We start from the raw sequence: 21,890 nt of genomic DNA, 5'->3' as shown, positions 1-21,890 counted from the left end.
CTAAAGGATTTTTCCAAGCTGGGATTCTGGGGCGTTACAAGTTTTGGTATCAAAGCAGTATTTTAGAAGTGTGGTTCAAGTCTCTGCATGCATCGACCATCACACTGTAAGTATGCTTAATTTAGTAGAATTGAGTTTTTGTTGCTTTATTGCTTTTTATACATGTTTAGATAAATTTGTATGTTATTGTGGTTGTCGTCCGATGCGAGACACGATTTTATGTTTAAAGCCTTATATGATATGGCTCACGGTATCGAGTGTCGAAACCAAGAGGTTCAAACTATTATGTAAGATAGATTTGTGAGGTGAATCTATCTTGGTGAACTGAGTATATGTGCCTATTGTGGTCTGAAGGGTGTGAACACCCCAAATTTTTTAAAATTGCGTAAATATTCCCTTTTTGCACCTGGCCCCAATTTTCTGAGTAAATTAAGTCATTTTAAAACAAAAATCCAGTTTATTTCTCGGATTTACTGGAATCAAATCCATTTTTGCATATTTGACTCAATTTCGGATCTGGATCTAGTGCCGAAATCCCAATATGAGTCTCATTATCCAATTTTCAAATTAAATTTCCAAAAATACCAAAAATATTTTCTAAAAGGCTCAGACAGCCCATCCGGTATCCATTTGGATCCATGACTCTATATTTCTGGATTCGAGGTTTAAAACTCGAATATTTTCTCAAAATCCAGATCTGAACCCATTTTTTGAAAAAATTTCCAAAATTCAAACCCTAAATTCTCAGAAAAACCCTCTTTTGTAAATATTTCTCAAAAATACAAAAAAAATATTCTCATAGTTTTGAAGTTTTTATTTCAAAAACACAAAAAAAAAATACAGAATCACAAAGAAAAAGAACAAAAAAAATCAAGAATAGAAAAAAAGAAAATCGAAAAAATGGCTTCTTATCGCCCTTTTTGAAAAGTAATAGTAAAAATGAACCACCTTTTTGAAAATCTTTAAAAATGAAACCCCGTTTTAAAAAAAAATATCCTAACAAACACCCGGTTTTTAAAGGTCGACCGCTCTCTCTCTCGAATACTCTCGATCCTTCTCGATTCCTCTTCCGTTTTTATAAAAACGACCATCCTTCTCTTTCAAAGGGACCGCCTCTTCACCCCTGCAGGTTCCCCTTCTTCATCCATGAGCCTAATGGCCTTCTTCTCCTGCTTTTCCTCGCCTCCCTTGACCTTCTCTTCCTCTCTGATCGAGCGAAGGGGACCCAATCTCCAGTAAGAGCTACGCAGTAAAAGGTCTCCAGGATAGAATAGAAGCCTTGACTCTCTTCCTGTGAGAATCCCTGCCGAATCAAAGAAAAGCGGCTCACTGCAAGCCATCTGTTTGCAGAGAGCATCGAAAGAACAATGGCTTTCTCCTGTAACCAAATCCTCCATTGATTCACGATAAGTAATCACTTCCTTTTCTCTTTATGTTTTTGTCAAATCCTTCGCCTAAACCTCTCTTTTAATTTGGAATCTTCATCTCTCACATTCTCCTTTTATTGTCTACCAAATGCATCATCCACAGGGTCAGTTTTGCTTCTAGCACTACCGACCTGCGTGTTGCGATATTAACGGAATCCTTGTGTTCCTACATTTTTTTTTTCTTTCTTCCCTTTCCTTTCTATTGATTTTGTTTTCCCCTTTTGCTTCGTTCTTTTGATTTATCTCTATTATCCATGTCGAGCATCATTTGGGAAGATTGACCTGTATATAACAGGGCCAATCCACGTATTGCCACAGTGACAGAGTGCTTGCATTCCCACATCGTTTTTCCCTCTTTGTTTGTGGTTTGTTATTGAGTTTCATTGGTTTATATTCGAGTTTGGTCGAGGTTCTTATGATTGATCTGCACATTTCAATTCATATGGGATTTTACTTTGATTTCCTTCTTTAATTTCTGTTTGCAACTTTTTCTGGTTTTCTTTCCTGTTTTCATCCTTTTTTTTACTTTTTTTTACTTTTTTTTTATCTTGATTTCTTGATTCATATTTCCAATTTCCTGCTATCATCCCTTTTTCTTACCTCGATTCTCGATTTCCCGTTTAAGGGTCTGTTTGAATTTGGATTCTCGTTTCGATAACGCCCAATGTTTATCTTCTTTCTTTTACGCTGCGAATTCGTTGTTATGCTTTCGTTATCTCTGAAAATCCTATAGTTATTGTGGGCTTTTCAGATTAACACCTTATTATCGGTGTAATTTCAATGTGATTCCATCATTTTCTTTGGATTTATGCTTTTTCTTCACCGACACCTCTTATTTTTGTTTTGAGATATTGATTCGGCATCACGTTTCACTCTTCTTCTCTATTTTAGCACTAAGTTAACTTATATCCAGAATAATATGACATTTGCATTTGATTCAGAATATCTTTGGTTTCCTGCATTTTCTCCAGTTACTGCCTTGTGTTCATCATGTCCAGTCTACCTTACCACTATAACAATCTTCCATTGACCGCACATAGGTTCTGTAGTTGGGTTTGATTTATTTCTTTTTGTTGAGCTTTTTGCAATTTTGTGCCTTCCTGCATTTTCTGTGTCTCACACGATGGACTACCAAACACCACGTCACGTCCTGCCTCTAGATCCCTGTGTTTTCTATTTTGGGTCGAATGTGGCTATATTTATCTGTTGTATCCTCATGGGTTTCGTACCTCTTCCTTTGTTAAATCTACAACAATTATCTGATGGTAATAGCACATAATGTGGGTAGTCAAAATTTATTTTCATTTGATCATATCCAAGGTAATCTCATTTAGCAAGGTTAAGATTTAACAGGGTGCTGCGAAATCAGAGCAGGTGGGTGTGAAATTTGGCATCTATGCTGGACCTGGGGAAAAGTCACCATCTGATCCTCTCAACCAACATTTCTCCTTATGTTCGATCTATTTGATTATGTTTCTAACCCTATGATTGTAGTATTGATCTTGCACATTCATTTACAGCTAATAAGAGGTTTTAAAACCCAGTTCTCGTCATGCTCAGTCTACTCTAAGGTAATGGTGTTTTACATGAACCTGGAAAAATCGTGAAGAAGTCATGTTCTGAGGGCCCAATTTATTTAAGAAATGCCGAATAGCATGATCATCCACTATATGATCAGTACTGAATGAAGTCATCCCAGTGGTGGTCATCATTAGTGCTTTGCATCAAGCATATTAAAAGAAGAAGAAGAGAGAGACCACAAGGCAAGAGTCGGGGAATTGGATTCAATTCAGCCTTGAGAGTGGCATGTGTTGATGCCAACTTAAAACCGGAGGTAATGGAGGATGCCATTAAAACCTTGAGTCAGGTCTAATTTGACGTATTCTTGTTGATAGCTATGATTTTTGGGCGCAACCAAGCTGAAAATTTTGTTAAGACAATAAATGTCATCCACCTTTTCATTAAGATCCACAAGGATGCTAACTGTTTCTGCGAATTAGGCTTAAAGTTGGGCCTTCCGCTTCTTGGCAGGAAGGTTAGGATTTTGAATCCCCTGCAGCTCCTTATCCAGGTATTTTGCTCTGCTAACCTTGATATGAGGATTACCCATGAGCATCACATAGGCTGTTGTGGATGATTTGTTTGATATCAGTTCTATAACCTGTATGTTCTTGAGTAAAACCTTTGTCTCCAGAGTGACAACTTCGGGTTGATCAAACTCAGGATTATTAAGGAAATCGTGAGCACCTGTTCCCAAATGTTTTATGATTTTCAAGTATATCTTTTAATATTCAGTTTTATCTAACTTTTGATTGTCGTCGATGGATGTGCAGGTTTTAACTCCTCCTGATCATTGCACACGCATCTCTCAGGGTGGTGTTCAAGGAGTTCCCCTTTGAAGAGTCTCAATTCTTCTTCCGGATGTTGGAATAAAAAAAAATCGCCTTTGGGTTCTGTTTTACTGCAACTACTAGAGTCTGCTGGAAGTAGTTGTTTCTTGATTTCATTGCTATCATAGCTCTGTAGAGAAGATCTTCTCTTGCTCTTGCATCTTTCTGGCAAATCACTCATATTGGTCCCTCATAATCCAATTCCTTATGCTCTGCACTTCAGGTACTATTGTGTTGATTAATTCATATAAGGTAATGTCAGGATATTTTCCATTTCAAATGAATTACACCAGAGGGTCTATGTGTTAGCAGAATTCATCTGTGACTTGACATCCAAAACTTGAGAAAAGTCAGATCAAGCTCAGTCTAATTCCTTCAGATTTAACTCTAATAGTAGAAATTCCCAGTGAGCATGCTTCATTTTGATAGTACTGACTTGTGTTGCAATAATCTGTTGCAGAATGTTTGTCATATTCCATGTATCATTATGTGCTTGCTTAGAATGTTTAAGCAAATGTGTTGATTGCCTGTTGTCATTAGGTGCCTTTTTTTTAAGGTTTAGATGCTCAATTTCCATCAGCTAGGTAGTTAAACTGTTATCTTCTTGCTTCAGATAAACCATTGCAGGTTCATGCCATAGTTTGCTAAACCTTGCTATCCATAACTTGAAGGATTTAGGTTGGTTCTAAGGGTGTTCTATCATAGAGGAATCTGTGTTTTCCTCGTTTCAAGTCATTATAATTGTATGTGCAGTTTATGGCACTTCAGGTACCTCTTTTAGGGAGGTGAGTGAATCCAATTATCTTGGGCAAATACTTCTGTGAACCTTCTGGACTTTGTTTTTATACCAAGTGCCTTGCAAAAATTATAGAAATATTGTCACAAGCCGTCTCCTTTCCTCCGGATCAAAGCAGGAACTATTGTTAATATAGAAATATGAGAAGCATATTCCTACCAGATATGGATTTCTAACTAGGTTTGGCAGAGACCTGACTTAATTGAGGGACCGATCCTGAATGTCAATGCTCATCATCACTACAGTCCCCCATCACCTTATAACATCTGTGTACAACATTTCCTTTACCCCTTGTATTGCTTGTATATGGTTTTGGTTCCATACCCTGCCTGTAGCATAACAGCTAGACATCCCCTCTCTTATATTAGCACCTTATCACCCTGTGAACACCCCAAAATTTTCAAAAGTTTGTAAATATTCCCTTTTTGCCCTTAACCCCATCTTCTGAGAAAATCAAAGCAATTTCCATCCAAATTTCGGTTATTCTTCGGATTTCCTGGAGTAAACTCCATTTTTATGTATCTGACTCGATTTTGGATCCAGACTCAGTGTTTAAAATCCAAACCTCAGCCTCGTTATCCAATTTTTGAATTAAAATTACAAAAATGCCAAAAATAAGTTCTAAAAGGCTCGGACAGCCCACCCGATGTCCATTTAGATCCACTACTCTGTATTTCTCAATTCGAGGTTGAAAACTCGAATATTTCCTCAAAATCTAGATCCAAACCCGTTTTTCCAAGAAATTTCCAAAATTCGAAGCTCGAATTCTTAGAAAACCCCTCCTTTGTAAATATTTCTCAAAAATGCAAAAAAAATAAGTTTTAAATCTCTTGTTTTCCTATAGTTTCAGGGTTTTTGTTTCAAAAATACAAAAAATACAGAAAATATAAAGAAAAGAACAAAAAAAAATCAAAATAGAAAAGAAGAATGCAAAAATTCAGGTTTAGAGACCCCTTTTAGGTTGTAAAAACCCTTTTTCAGAAAAAAAAATCTTTTAAAAGAACCTTGTTTTTGAAAAAATTGAAAAAATGGCAACGGCTTTCGCCTGCCTACCGCACGAAAATGAACTGGTTCCTCCACGCCATCTTCTTCCTCTCCTCATCTGATCTCCAACGACCAGTTCTTCCTCGAGCCATCCAATCGTCTGCCTTCCCCCCTCAACCCTCGATGTCTATCCATCGACTCCATTTCTGAATCTTCCTCTCCTCCTATAAAGAGAAGCACAAGGGGAAGGATGAAGGGATCCATTCTCTCGCATCCATCAACCATTCACGATTCGACTATTCATCTGTCTTTAGCCCCCATCGCCTCTCTAATCGACGATTATCCATCCAGCTATCACACCCCTCTTCTTCTTACTTCCTCTGATTCTCTTCCTGGTCGAGGGGAGGAAGCCTTTCCTACAACATCAGCTCAAGACCAGTCGATCCTAAAGCGTTGGCCACAGTAAGAATTCCCCCTTTACTTCTCTCTTTCAGTTTTGCCTTCCTTTCCCATTTTTTTTTCGCCCCATAAATGCACCATAGGTAATGTTTGAGTTGCCTATAGCAATCTCAATACATCACTGTGCAATAGTAATAGAATAACCTTATTCCAGCATTGTTTTAGATTTCCATTTCTTTATATTCCAGTATGCTATTTCTTTGTTTTCCTTCATCCGTGTAGTTTTTTTTTTTTTTTGAGTCTGGTTCTGATGATCTTATTTTGTAGCATTACCTTTCAATTTGCCATTTATGCATTAATGTCCCCTGTAACATTGGACGACTTGTTGGGTTTGATTCCTGCTACATTTGTAAGCATTATCTGCCTCATACAGCATTACATTGGTCGTATGTTGAGTATATTGCATCAGTATCCTTCATTTTACATTAGCATTTCTGCTATTTGGTTAAATATCTGTAACATTCTTGTTATTTGATTGATCTCCTGTTACATTTTATCGTAATTTTCTTTTTATTTTTACCTATATTTCATTTGTATTTACCGTCACATGCTTGTTAGTGAACTTTCATCTCTTTTTGTTGATTGATTTCCTGTTTTGAAATTTTAGCTTCCTATTTTCTTCCCCTTGCGTTGCAATTGACATATCCCATTTCAATATATTTCATCTACATTTTTTTTGTAATTTCTGTGGATTCTCAACTATTTGTCTATATTTTGAACCGGTAGGGAACCACCTCTAGCTCTCACAGTATTGCCAGCATGGTTTAGCTTATGTCGCTCCAGCATAGCATGCATGTTTAGTTCCAGCCTGAGCATACCCCTTCCTATGGACACTTTGTTTGCATAAGATATAATACCTTAGGAAAATATGTGTAGGTTTGTATTTAGCCTAGGATATTGTATGCATCTTTTTCATGTAATCATTTGTACATCCATCTTCTTATTAGTTTAGGATATAGTTTATGCATCCTAATGTCCCTTTCTTTATTAACTTAAGGCATTTTTAGATACATTTCAATGCATACCTTTTCATCAAGCATGATGCTTTAAAGCTTTCTTTTATCAGTACTGAGTAGATGTATAAACATTCCATCATCCCGCATCTTAAAATACCATGTTACATTTCCTTTCTATATGCAGTTGTGTGCTAACTTGAATTTTGCATGAATTATACAGAAAATGTCATTTTCCTTCTTAGATTAGGAGTTTTAATTTTAACTTAATTCTAAGTTGTAATAGCTAGATTATAATGAGAATTTACATTCCTTGCACTAGATTAGAATGTATGAGCATGTGCATCCTCTAGAATTGCTTGTTTCATGATATTTTCTTCTTTTTTCCAAAAAAATCACAAATGGGAAACACGAATGGCACATGCACCATTCTAATAAAAGATGATTAAATCCTAAGTTGACGATTTGTATCAATGGCCATAGTCAAGATATGAACAAAACTTAGTATTTTCATCTTTTATGGAATAACATTGGATCCACACTAGATCTCTTTTCAAAAATCATCATATTTTCAAATAATTTTTTTTGTTTATTAGAGTTTAATTTAAAATTAACTCAAGATACATATCAATGGCCATAGTCAGGATATATTGAGAGTTAATTTCACTTTAAACTCTATAAAGGCACCAAAATATGTTTTATTCTTCACTTGAATTTAAATATGATTATTATATAATACATTTCATGACCATAGTCAGGAATGTATTATATCTTCAATCTTATTTAAAATTCACTTAAAGAATGAAATATGCTTTTCAAATTCTTTAAATTCATTCATCATTTAGGATAGAACTGCATCATATTTTAAAAAATCTTCTTCAAAATCCAAGTGATCTTGAATATCTTCTTCATTCCTCAAACCAATTTTCAATTTCAATTCATCTTCAAAATTCGAAATCCAATTTCAAAGTCCAATTTGACTTTAAAAATTTGAATTCTCTTCTTATATTTGAAATTCAAATTTCAAAGGTTCAATTTGAACTTGAAATTCCAGATTCATTTTCAGGACCCAATTTTCAAAATTCAAAGACTTTGAAATTTCCTGATTTATCTTCTAATTTCAAATTCAAACTTTAAAATCAAGTTTATTCTTTATCTTCAAAGTGCTATCTAAAGATTGAGTCTTGATTCTCAATTCAAAATCAAAGTCTCGAGATTAATTTTGAATCTTAGAATTCGTTTTTTCCTAAGTTTTAAATTCAAAATCTGGATTTTCAAAATCCAGATCCATCTTCAAATTCCCATTTGGATCTTCAAAATCCAAATCCATTTAGGATTCCAAATTTCAGATCCAACTCCATCTTGGATTCCAGACTTCGGGTCTAATTCCATTTAGGATTCCAGATTTTGGATCCAACTCTATCTTGGATTCCAGACTTCGGGTCCAATTCCATTTAGGATTCCAGATTTTGGATCCAACTCCAATTTTGGATTACAGACTTCGGATCCAATTCCATTTAGGATTCCAGATTTCGGATTCAACTCCATCTTGGATTCCAGACTTTGTATCCAATTCCATTTAGGATTCCAGACTTCGGATCCAATTCCATTTAGGATTCCAGATTTCGGATTCCAATCCATCTAGGATTCCAGATTTCAGATCAAATTCTATTCCAGATTTAAAAATCCAGTTCCGTTTCCAATTCTCACTTTTTTTTTAAACCAATTTCAAATCTATTTCTCAAGTCTGAGTTCAAATTCAATTCCTGTTTCAGGTTCTGAATTCTAAATTTTCCTTTTTCAAAATCGATTCTTGAAAATTGATCCAAATTCAAAGTCCATTCTGGCTTTGAAAATTCACTCTTATTTCAAAATTCCAAATTCCTTTTCTCTTCGTCTAAAGGCTTATCCTTCCAAATTCTGATCACTCCAAGACTTGGAAATTCAAGTCTCTCTTCTTCCCAATCTATTTCAAAATCGAAGTTAGATTCAAAATCTAACTTTTTCAAATCAATTTCAAATCTTTGAATCATTTCTTCACTCCATTATCAAATTTATTTCAGAATCACTTGGAAAATCTCAAATTTTCTAAACTATTTTCTCAAAAAGCATATATTTTTGCATTTGCATTGCACAAGCATGATTCTTTGTGAATTTAGACTTAGAATAAATTCTTAGATAATATTAAGGCAAAGCAAAAGGCATAAGTTTGATCCTTGGTTCGATTATCCCTGGTAAAGGTGCCAGGAACGGTCGAACCTCGTACCGACGAGCGAATCCCGTCTCTCCATTTTTCCACAAATTTTCAAAACGGAGGTGAGTAATTTTAAAACATTTTCAAAATTTTGGTCAAATGAGACCTTGCAAAAGAGTTCCTCTCTCTTCTTTCTTATCTCATTCTCTCTTCTTTTTTGTCTTTTATTCCCCTTCAAAAGAGAATAGAAGCTAGAAAGGCGAAGAGAAGGAAAAGAGGAACGAGAGGAAAATTTTTGCATGATCACAGAAGTTGGGGATCGTGATGGGACTCGTCTTCGTCCGGTTGGATTTTTGCCTTTGCTTTGCTTTGATATTATCTAAGTCTTTGTTCTTTCAAAATGTCAGCTTCATTTCCATGCAAACCTTAGGGGCCTAGACTTTGTCCTAGCTGACATCATTGCATATAGGATCTAAGTATGGTTTGGTAGGACCATATTAAGGAGATCTATCCATGTTCACATAGACTTAGGTCTGAAATACAACTCTCTTCAATTCTAGGGATTGAAAGCAAACAATGTATGCAAGTGTGTGTGTTATCATCGCAAAAATTTTCCCCTCTCTTGCGAGAGAGAAACGATCCTGCGAGTCAAACTCGACCAAAGTTTTGAAAATTGGTTTTGAAAATTAACTCGCCTCCATTTTGAAAATTTGCAGGAAAATTCTATGGAATGGGATCCGCCTGTCGGTACGAGGTTCAACCGTTCCTGGCGCCTTTACCAAGGGTAATCGAACCAATGATCAATTATGTGCTTTAACTTGACTCAAATATCTAACTTATGCTCTATTTTTCCTAGAATGCACAAAGAATCAGGCTTGTGCTACGAAATTTTGAAAATAATGCAAGTTTGAGAAAATATGATGTTTGCTTGGAAAATTGAAATATGCTTAAAAAATGATTGGAAAAGTTCTTGAAATTAGAATTCCTGGGAAAATCATTGAATTTCATTGGAAATCAGAAATTGGATTGGAAAATGAATTCTCAGAAAAACTTGAATCTTGGAAAATCAATTTTTGAGATTTGGAATTGCTTTTCTGAGAAAATGGATTTGAGAATCTTGAGAAAGTCAGGAAGTTCATTGGAAAATGATTTTTGAAATGGAAAATGGATTCTCAGGAAACTCGATCCTCAGGAAAATGGGAAATCTGAGAAAATCGATTTCTGAAAACTTGGGATTTTGAATTTTGAGAATGTTAAAACATTGAAAAATCTTGGTTTGAACTTGGGAAACGCTTTGAAATGTCATTTGAAAACTTAGGATTCTGAGAAAACCAAATCCTGAGAAAGACTTAGGAAATCCTTGAGAAAATTGATTTTTTCTGAAATTGAAATTGAAAAATGAATTTGAAAATAATGCAATTTGAATGACATGAATGAATATGAATATGAATATGAATTTGAAAGGGAATTTCAATTGAGAAATTGAAAAATTCTTTTGAAACTTTGAGAAATGCAGTGCATTTTTTTGAAGTTAGCCTAAGAGTGTAGGTTGAATGTGGCTAATACGAAGATCATAAATCTACGTTTCATTCGTATTCTGACTATGGCCAAAAATACAAATTCCACCAAGTTTATAAACTCCATAAGAGCTTGTGCACGTGCCATTCTTGTCAACCATAGTGAATTTGAAATAAATGCGCATGAATCATACATCAAATATTGAAATTTGCAGAAATTAAACTATATGCAATGCAACCCTATTCTAAGCAGAAAAGTAACTCTTATTCCAAATTATTACATTTGATGTTACATTGAATTGAAAAATAAAAATAAAACTAAGTCTTCTTCTTGAATATTCCTGCAAAACTAGAAAACAATGTTAGCACAGAAATGTAGGTTTTTCTGAATTTATCCGAAAATATTAGAAATTATCGGATATTGTTCATATATAAACCCAAATTCATACCCCCTTTGATATAAACATGATAAATAATGAATAAATTTTGAAAATAAACTTGAAAATTCGAAATTGGGGTCAAAATGACCAAAATGCCCTTAATGACCTTGAAATTAGGTTTTTTTGAAAGAAATTTTATAAATTTTGGAATTTTGAAAATCAAATGAAATAAATCAAACACAATATGATTAAAAATGATGATAAGCATGAAAATTTATGAAATTAAAGATTGAAATTTCGAAATTTAGGTTAAAATGACCAAAATACCCCTGATAACAAGATTATGGCCTTGAAACCAGGGTTTTCTGAAATAAATTTTGCAAAATTGAAAAATATAAAATGCAAATGAGATTGAAATTAACCTTAATATGATATTACATGCTTATTTATATGAATAAAACCCTAAAATGACGAAAATATCATAAAATATCAATTTTAACTTTTTTCGCCTGATTTTTGCTTCGGAATTTAAAGATAAACTAACATATAAAGCAAATAAACTTGGAATTGAGCCAAATTTGGAATGAACACCTATATTAACCCTAGAAACAGAATGAATCTCGAAAATATAAATTTTTTGTATTTTATTAATATGGAAAATGGCTAAAATCCTAAGAAAATCAAAATTTTACCTAAAATGCTGATTCTAAAGGGGATTTCGGATATCAAACTTTCATAAAAATTTCCCAACTTTTATGGGGTGACATAGGAAAATTAGGCAAGGATTGTTTCCTTTTACACTATCTGGTTTTAACCTATGGTCGGAGCTGTACAGCTCCGGCAAGTCGGATCGGAATCCGACGACTCTAGGATTTGGGGGAAATAGACAGGTTTCGGTAGAAAATGTGGGGAAAATAGCATACAGATGGGAAAAGGGCTGAAATTATGGGAAAATGTCCCTGACAAACATATAAAAATTTGATATTTTTACACCATTGAGATTCGGGTTACGGTTTGGAAAAGTGCACACTGTTATCAGAGACCCAAATCTCTGGAATTTCTTGATATTGGAATCTGTCAGACAAAAAATAAATTTTCGGGAAAAATACTGATACAGTATTAAAAATCCTCAAATTTTGGAAAATGACAGGAAAATATGTTAGGAACAACTTTTGTGTTGAAAGTTTTTTCAGACGGGATACGGATTGAACGGACTCGGTGCATTAGAGTCTGTCTACACCTTGACAACGGAAAATCGAGATTTTCCCAGACGTCTGGAAAATCCGATTTTTGACAGAGATCAAAACTACTTGGAAAAATCTAAAAATTTCCAAACCATTAGTATATTCAATTATAATTCCACTGTGATTTTTTGAGGATGATTCGAATCCTCCACATGGGTGATTTCGAAGGTTCTTGTCTGCTAAAGTAGAAATTGAAAATTCAGAGAAGTAGAAAACCCGATTTAGGGTTTGATCGGTTTAGATGGGTTCCAAAACCCGAACGAACCTGGGTTTTTGGCAAAATATTACAAACAAATAAACTCAACTGAAATAAAATTTTTGGAGATTTAATGATAAAACAATAAACATAAAATAACAGCTGGACTTTGTCTAAAACTAAAATTTTATAGATTTTAAACTAAGTAAAGCATGATTCATATATAAAATGAAATAAATAACGAAACGAATTAATCTAAGTGCATTTTATAACATAAGATGGCATGAATCATAAAACTAAAACACAAATCGAGGAGGATATGATCCATTTAATGTTGGCCATTGAATCGAGGGACCCGACCCATCCATTAGGTGGATCACCTCATTTGCACAGCCCTACCTTGAAAGACTATGAATCCCGAATAAAATAGCACGATAGAACCAGTTTATGTCTTGGTAAAATCTTTTGTGACAACCTCATAGTATTAAACAGCATAAAGAAAGGAGATTGTGAACTTAATCAGACAAACAATGCTGAAATAGCCGACCTTACCTTGGATTCTTGCCGCAGTGGTCGGAACCAAGAGATAGCTGGATCCAAGGGGTGATCAAAGGTGGAGCTTGCTGGAATGGAGGCTGCAACGGTGTTTGAAGGAAGTGACTGGATTTGCTTGAAGATTTCTTTTGATGTTGCGAAGCTTGAAGAGGACTGGAATCGGCTGCAATAAAGAAGCTATGGTAAAGGCGATTGTAGATGGCTGGAGGCTCCCTTTGATGCCGCAAAGCTTGAAGATGGTTAGATCCGGAGGAGGCTGAAGGATGTTGCTGGGCTTCAAGGTGGCTGGAAGATGTTATAGTTGTTGGAGGAGACTGACGGCTGCAGCTGGTAGATGGCTGATCACCAAGGGCTTGCTTGGAGGAAACCGTGGCCAAGGGAGGTAGTTGCTGCAGTGAAGCTTGAAGAAAAATGGAGGTGGCTGCTGGCTGGAAGGAGTTGAAGGTGGCTGCCGGCTGGTGTTCCTATTTGGGGGCTGCTGTAGAGAGGCTGGAAGGTTGATGTGGCTGTAGCAGTCAAGGAGAGAAAAAGAGAGGTAAAGGGAGAGAGAGAGAGAGAGGGGCGTGAAGATGGGAGTTGCGTGAGATGAGAGATTGAATTGGCCAGCCATATCTCTTTTTCTTTTTGAGAACTTAGGTTTTGATCACATCAAAACCTAAGTCTTCAATATGTGTGTGATGAGCCATATGTGAATGGGTGGAGCCCTTTTGCTTTTGAGGAAATAGAAAGGGAGTAAGGAAGAAAGGGGAAAGAAGGAAGGGAAGTTAAAGGAAAGAAGAGGGGAAGAAGGAAAAGGAAAGAAAGGGGAGGAAAGGAGAGGGAAAGAGGAAGAAGGAGAGGCTGGAAAAGTGTTGTACGTGAGTGGCGGGAGAGGAAAGAAAGGAAGAAAGAAAGAAAGAAAGAAAGAAAAGAAAAACGAAGAAGAAAGGAAGAAAAGAAAGAAAGAAGAAAAAGAAGAAAGAAAGAGGGAAAGAAAGGAAGGAGGAAAAGGAAAGGAGAGGAGGAGAGAAAGGAAATGGAGAGGAAAGAAGGCTAGGGTGGTCGACCTCCTCCTTGTGGGTCCCACCTAAAAAAATGAAAATAAAATAAAATAAAAAATAAAGAAAATGAGGAAAAAGGTAAAAAAAAAATTCTTTTTTATAAATTAAAACAGAAAATGCAAATGGATGGACCATCTTAGAGTGGGTCCAAATTCCACTTTTGAAATTTATTTTGATGATTAGAGGGGTAAAATAGTCTTTTCAAAAAAATTCTAGACGAAACGAGCTTTTTTTGGCAGTTTTTGAAACGAGCTCGGATTTTGAAGTTCAATACCCTATTGCGAAGCAAATCCAGTGTAGAATTTAAAAATTTAATTTTGAAAGAAATCCAAATTGTTTTTCTCAAGAAAAAAATTCCAAATTAAGACTCTCGGAGGTAAAAATGTCAATTTTGAAAAACTCAGGGTTTGAAATGGATTTCTGAAAACTTTTAAAACTCAATCTGGATTGAAATTTATAAAATTGGAGTTCTGGACTTCGAAAATGAAATGAAATGAAATGTGATAAAATGTTATGAAATGCTAAGAAATGATATGAAATGATGAGAAATGATATAAAATGCTATGCGAAATGCAGACCCTGAATGAAGAATTTTGGATGTTAGACCCCGATTGGAAACTGTACCAGTTTAAAAAGCATTAAAATTGATAAAATTTGCAAAACGGTTGAAGAAATGGTTTTTGGACTCTACTAGGTTAGAGTGGCACTGAAAATCAGGGTTTAAGCTTAAATGAACTAAAATGAGTTGGATTGAGCTGGGTTTTAGAGTTTCAGAACTCCAATGAACTGACAAGGTACTCACTCAACTGGACTTTCTGACTAAATTTTCAAGAAATACTGCCATTTTTAGAGAAATAGTACAAAATGGTCACTGGAGTGAAGTGAATTACGAATCTGAGCTGAGTTTGAGCTAGGTTAAAGGTCAGTAATAGTGACATGAACTAAAATTGAAGCTCGGACACTAGCTCAATTGACTGGATTCAGCTCAATTTCAGCTGAATGATCTGAAATGGGCTAAAATGGGCTCCTGGACACTTGGAAATGGTTTTGAACTGAAACTGGAGCACTTGAACTCCTAGTGAGCTCAGGCTAGACTCTGAAGAATATGACTGACTGTGAATTACTGACTCGGAGACAATTGACTTAGATTTGAGTGCGAAATGAGCTCATTTCTTAAGAAATGATCCCATTTTGGCAGGAATGGTCAGAAATGAAAATGGTTTGTTCATCATGAGCTCGGGTGAGCTTGAGATGACTGATATTCTAATTGTTATGAACTGACCACTGAGCTTGGTTGACTCCGACTGACTGGGGTCCGGAATGACCTAGGGGTAAAATGATAATTTTCCTAATAAAAATGAGAAAAATGGTGATTTTCTGAAACTGACCCGGGGTTTGACTCCTACACTAACCTAACAGGGTTGGCACTACCCGAGGAGGGTTGTTTGAGAATGAATGATGAAAATTTGGGGTGTTTACAGTATTCTTCTATTCATTTAAATTCTATCTCTGTTAGGACTTGCATTAGAGCTTTCTGGTTTTATTGCATGTTGAGCATATTTTCAAAAAAAACATCCGTACCTGAATCATCTCGGTCTTCACGTTGCTGGGCTGTCTCACTGAACCATAGTTCGGGAGAGAGCCTCACAACTGGACTACTTATTTGGGTTAGCACCCCCCTACCACGTACCTAAGGGCCATAGTCCGAGGTATATCGGTAGGTGCGCAAGGATGTTGGGAAGCCATTACCTTAAAACTGGAGAAATATTTCTATGCCACGTACTTCATGCTTCAGCTTGAGTATATCGGCATACCTTGATTGGAATCAGATGATCTGAACCATAGAGTTAGGATTAAGGTCCTACCAACCATTTTTATTATTTTGCATTTAGAGTCAGCTTTAGGGAGTGTTGTTTGTGCATCCTTGTTTGTATAGCTATGATTTTGTGATATTTATTATATTTCCTTATATTTTCCAAAGACCCTTGGTATATTATTCAAAATTTCCTCTTTGTTTTCAAAACCCAGGTGTATTTTTTTTTTCTTCTTCTGATTTCTTCAATTTTTTTGATCCTGCCTACAATTTTTCAAATTTTCGAAATTTACCATCTATTCTTCAAAAATTTTCTATGTATCTTCTAATTCTATTCCTTGCCTTTTTGCAATAAAAATCTCTTTTGTCAAGAGATTTCCTTTTAGTTAGTCACATTCTAAATTGTCTATCTTCACGGAGAAACAATATGATTGACTTCCGTATAGACTCAATCCCTAGTAAAGGGGATATCTTTTGTCAAATAGATTTCTCATATTATAAATTTCCTTTAAAATCTTTTCTAAAAGGTCCCATTCTGTCCTTCAGAGAGAACATTCGGCATTATCGGGTGGTTTGGATGAAATCAAAGACCGCACCACTCTAGCACCTCAGTCACAAGCAGAAAGTGAGAAATGGATTCTCAAAAGTTTGCCAGAGAGGGAGTTCAGGACAGCAAGAACTAGATTGATCCTGCTATATATCGGTTGTTCCAAAAGATGATGGTTGAGATATTATCTGAGCAAGCTGAAGCCAGTTTCGAAAAAGCTTCCACCAAAGAAGGGGCACCTGTCACCTTCCCAATAAACAAACACAATAATAGTAGTGCAGAAAGTTTCAAAACCAGCAGGGGCAACAGTAAAGACAACTCGGGCAATCAAAGCAGCAATTTGGAGGAATCTAGAGGCCAGAAGGGAAAGTTTTGTGAAAACCATGATAGACTGCGTCAATTCGGTCCTCAGCAGAAAGAGAAGAATCAAGAAGAGCCGAAACACAAAGACTGGAGTTTCACCCCCTTGGATGAACCATTTGACAAAATCCTTGAATACATGTTGACCAAGAGATTAGTCAGGCTCCCAAAAGCCACGGGTCCTTCCACTATCATGTGAAAATACAAAAACCAATTCTACAGGTTTCATCGGGCGACATGACATTGATCATTGCTTTGTCTTCAAGAACATCGTTCAAGACTGCATTGATAGGAATCTCTTTGTTGAAGGCGAAAAAGAAGAGCATCCAATCCCTCTGACCAGGCATGCTCAGTCCAGCTCCTAGAAAAGGGTCAACCTTTGGCAAAAATCAGGCAAGCCAAAGGAGACAAAGCATGATGGTTGGAGTTATGATTGTGAGTTTTCCCCTCTAGGTCAGCCAATCGAGGAGGTTCTCGGATACCTTCTCGCGAAAGATATGATCAAACTTCTAAGGAGGGTTGATCCTTCTGTCACCATGGGAAAATGGAAAGCTTGTTTCTGCAAATTCCATCGAGCAAAAGGGCACGATACGGAACACTGCTTTGTCCTCAAAAACATAATTCAAGATTATATTGACAAAGAACTCTTGGTACCAAAGGAAGGAGAGGAGCAGCCTGCAGTCCTGACCAAGCCTTTTTCAGACCACTTAGAGAATTGATGATGCCAAATTTTTCCCTACTTTCCTCCTTTTTCTAGTCACCTTATAGGGGCAAGTCAACCCCAGTCTTTTATGACCTTTGGTCAAGTGCTTGTAAATATGCAGTCTCTTGTTATTAGCTTTGCTTATCAATGCAATGTCAATTTTCTTCATATCTCTGATGACAAATACTTATCTCTTTTGCCATACTGGGGCATTTATTTTGAAAAATTATATTTTCATTTCAAGAATCTTCTTTGTCATCGGCTTCTACTAAACCACATTAAATTTCTATTCTTTTCAAGATAAGGGACAATCCCGACATCATCCATGAGAGAAATGAAATTACCTATGAGGGTTTTTTTTTTGTGAAATTTTGAAAATTTCTGCAAAATCTCCATTATAATCACCAAGAGTTCAATATTTTGGTCCAATCCTTTCAAAATCAAACATCGTGGCAATCTTCTTTCCCTAAATTGGCTTCAAATCATCCTTTTTAATCAACCATCGCGTTGACCTCCTTTTTCAAAAATTAGTTTCAAAACCATTGTCTTCAACGATCAAACCTGGTGTTGATCTTCTTTTTCAAAAATAGGTTTTGAACCATGGTTTTCAGAAATCAGCTCTTGTGTTGATCTTCCTTTCCAAAATTTAGTTTCAAAACCATTGTCTTCAACGATCAACCCTGGTGTTGATCTTCTTTTTCAAAAATAGGTTTCAAACCATGGTTTTCAGAAATCAGCCCTTGTGTTGATCTTCCTTCCCAAAAAATATAGTTTTGAAACCATAGTCGTCAACAATCGACTCTGGTGTTGACCTTCTCTTTCAAAAAATAAGTTTCAACCCATTCGTTTTCAAAAATCAACCCTCATGTTGATCTCTCTTCAAAATTAACCCTCGTGTTGATTCTTCTTCTAAATCAACCTTCGCGTTGATCATTCTTCAAAATCAATCTTGCGGTTGATCCTCTTCCTAAAAAAGGATTTCTCACTCGTCTTTTGAATCAACATTCTCATCTCGTTTTAAAGATCCCATGTGCAGGCAGGATCAAACAAACTCTGTTTTCCTTAAATTTTATTAATTTTTGCCAATTTTTATCAGTTTTTCATCAATTTCAATCTTCTTTATCAATTTTATTAATTTTTTATCAAATTCTGACAATCTTTATTCTCATTAATCTTTAAACCCCTTCAGGTTAAGGGATAAACCTGATGCCTCTTTCTCATGAGGTATTCCTTTCTTCTTTTACCCTTTCAGGTTAAGGGATAAACCTGATGCCTCTTTTCAATGGGGTACTTTTTTGTTCTTCTTCCCTTTCAGGTTAAGGGATAAAACCTGAACCTCGTCCCGCGAGGTCCTTTTTCTTTCAGGATAATGGATAGTCCTGAAGTCTTCCATCATCAATTTCTCTCTCAAATTTCTGCCAATTTTTTAATATTATCAATTTTTATTGATTCTTTATTAGATCCTTTATCGATTTTATCAATTCTTTTATTTTTATCAATTTTGTTGATTCTTGTCAAAGTTTTATTCTATTTCCCTTTTAGGATAAGGGATAATCCTGAAACCATCATAAAGAAAATTCAAATCTTAGGCCATCTTGGGTCGAGAATCTTGAATAAATTTCTCATCTTCTTTATAATCGTCGAAATCTATTCATACCTTTTGTCAATTCTTCCAGAATCCGACTCTCGGGTTGGAATTACTTCCTTGTCGTCTGAGTTTCGACTCAGGTTTTTTTTTTCTTTTACCTTTCAAGTTCCGGGTTTCGACTTAGGTTTTTTCTTTTTATATTTCGTTTGAAGTTCCAAATTCTGACTCGGACTTCCTATTGGATTCAACGCTCGTGTTGGAACCAATCGTTCCTTTGAAGATTCGAGTTTTCAAACTTAGGTTTTTCATTTTTTTTATCTTTATTTTAAAAGTTCCAGGTTCCGACTCGGGTTTTTCCTTTTTATATTTCGTTTGAAGTTTCGAGTTCCGACTCGGACTTCCTATTGGATTCAACGCTCGTGTTGGAACCAATCGTTCCTTTGAAGATTCGAGTTTTCAAACTCGGGGTTTTCATTTTTTTATCTTTATTTTAAAAATTCCAGGTTCCGACTCAGTTTTTTCCTTCTATATTTTCGTTTGAAGTTCCGAGTTCCGACTCGAACTTCCTATTGGATTCAACGCTCGTGTTGGAACCAATCGTTCATTTAAAGATTCGAATTTTCAAACTCGGGTTTTTCATTTTTTTATCTTTATTTTAAAAGTTTCGGGTTCCGACTCGGGTTTTTCCTTCTATATTTTCGTTTGAAGTTTCGAGTTCCGACTCAGACTTCCTATTGGATTCAAAACTCATGTTGGAACCAATCATTCCTTTGAAGATTCGAGTTTTCAAACTCGTGTTTTTCATTTTATCTTTATTTTAAAGATCTGGGTTCCGACTCAAGTTTTTCCTTTTTATATTTCGTTTGAAGTTCTGAGTTCTGACTCAGACTTCTTATTGGATTCAACGCTCATGTTGGAACCAATCGTTCCTTTGAAGATTTGAGTTTTCAAACTCGGGTTTTCTATTTTATCTTCCTTTTCAAGATCCGGGTTCCGACTCGGGTTTTTCCTTCTATATTTTCGTTTAAAGTTCCGAGTTCCGACTCAGACTTCCTATTGGATTCAACGCTCGTGTTGGAACCAATCATTTCTTTGAAGATTCGAGTTTTTTTTAAAACTCGGGTTTTCCATTTTATCTTTATTTTAAAGATCCGGGTTTCGACTCGAGTTTTTCCTTTTTATATTTCGTTTAAAGTTCCAAGTTCTCACTCGGACTTCCTATTAGATTCAACGCTCCTGTTGGAACCAATCGTTCCTTTGAAGATTGGAGTTTTTTTTAAAACTCGGGTTTTCTATTTTATCTTTATTTTAAGGATCTGGGTTCTGACTCGGGTTTTTTCTTTTTATATTTCGTTTGAAGTTCAGAGTTCCAACTCGGACTTCCTATTGGATTCAACGCTCGTGTTAGAACCAATCGTTCCTTTGAAGATTCGAGTTTTTTTTTAAAAACTCAGGTTTTCCATTTTATCTTAATTTTCAAAATCCGGGTTCCGACTCAGGTTTCTCCTTTTTATATTTCGTTTGAAGTTCCGAGTTCCGACTCAGACTTCCTATTGGATTCAACGCTCGTGTTGGAACCAATCGTTCCTTTGAAGATTCGAGTTTTTAAACTCGGGTTTTTCCATTTTTAAAATATCTGGGTTCCAACTCGGGTTTTTCCTTTTTATATTTTGTTTGATGTTCCAAGTTCCGACTCGAACTGCCTATTGGATTCAACGCTCATGTTGGAACCAATCGTTCCTTTGAAGATTCGAGTTTTCAAACTCGGGTTTTCCATTTTATCATTATTTTCAAGATCTGGGTTCCGACTCGGGTTTTTTTTTTTTCTTTCCTTTTATCTTCTATTTTCGCAATTTCGAGTTTCGACTCAGATTTCTCCTTTTGATCCAATGCTCGTATTGACCAAAAGTGTTCCTTTGAAAAATTGAGTTCTGGATTAATTTACCCTTCAGGATATGGGATAATCCTGAAACACCGACAATCGTTCTCGCTCAAATCTCAAGTATCTTAGAATGACGGTCTCCTTTTCAACTCTTCATTGAAAAATCCAGTGCTCGTACTGGTGCTTTTTCAAAATACAGTGCTCGTATTGATGTGTTTTTCAAAACCCAGTGCTCGTACTCGTGCATTTTGAAAATCCATAACTCGTGCTGGTACATCTAGCGCTCGTGCTAGTACATCTAGCACTCGTGCTAGTGTCTGACTGACTGATCAGTTAGCCCTTCAGGTTCAGTCTCTGTATTAACCAATCATCACAATTCAAGCTCCTAAATCTCAATTTCAACCTTTGGGTTACCATTCTATCAAAAAAAAATTCAATTGTATTCTCTTGCGAAGGACCCTCTTTCAGGGCGAGTTCGAGGGAGCTCATTCCTTTTGCATGCAACCATCTTTTCGTTCGCAAGAACCCTTTTCTAGGGAGAGTTTGAAAGGACTCATTTCTTCGCTAACTGTTTGCAAAACAACAAACCAACTTTACACAAAGGACCCCTTTTTTGGGGAGAGCTTCGACGGAAGCTGGTTTCCTTATGTGGCCCCCAGTATTTTCTCATCTTTGGCCAACCCCTTCACAGAGAACCCTCTTCTAGGGAGAGTGTGATGGACTCGTTCCTCTGTGATACTTTCTCAAACTTTATTTTCGGCCGCCTTTCCATAAGAGAAGCCTAGAGGTAGGGAGTTTTGACAAAAACTTAATTTCTCTTCAAAAGTTCCATTTTGCAAACACCTCCTCTTTAGGGAAGAGA

Source organism: Nuphar pumila, chromosome 13 (genome assembly GCF_984573655.1).
Source record: "Nuphar pumila chromosome 13, dmNupPumi1.hap1.1, whole genome shotgun sequence".
NCBI classification, from domain to species: Eukaryota; Viridiplantae; Streptophyta; class Magnoliopsida; order Nymphaeales; family Nymphaeaceae; genus Nuphar; species Nuphar pumila.
This window is presented reverse-complemented; position numbering follows the sequence as displayed.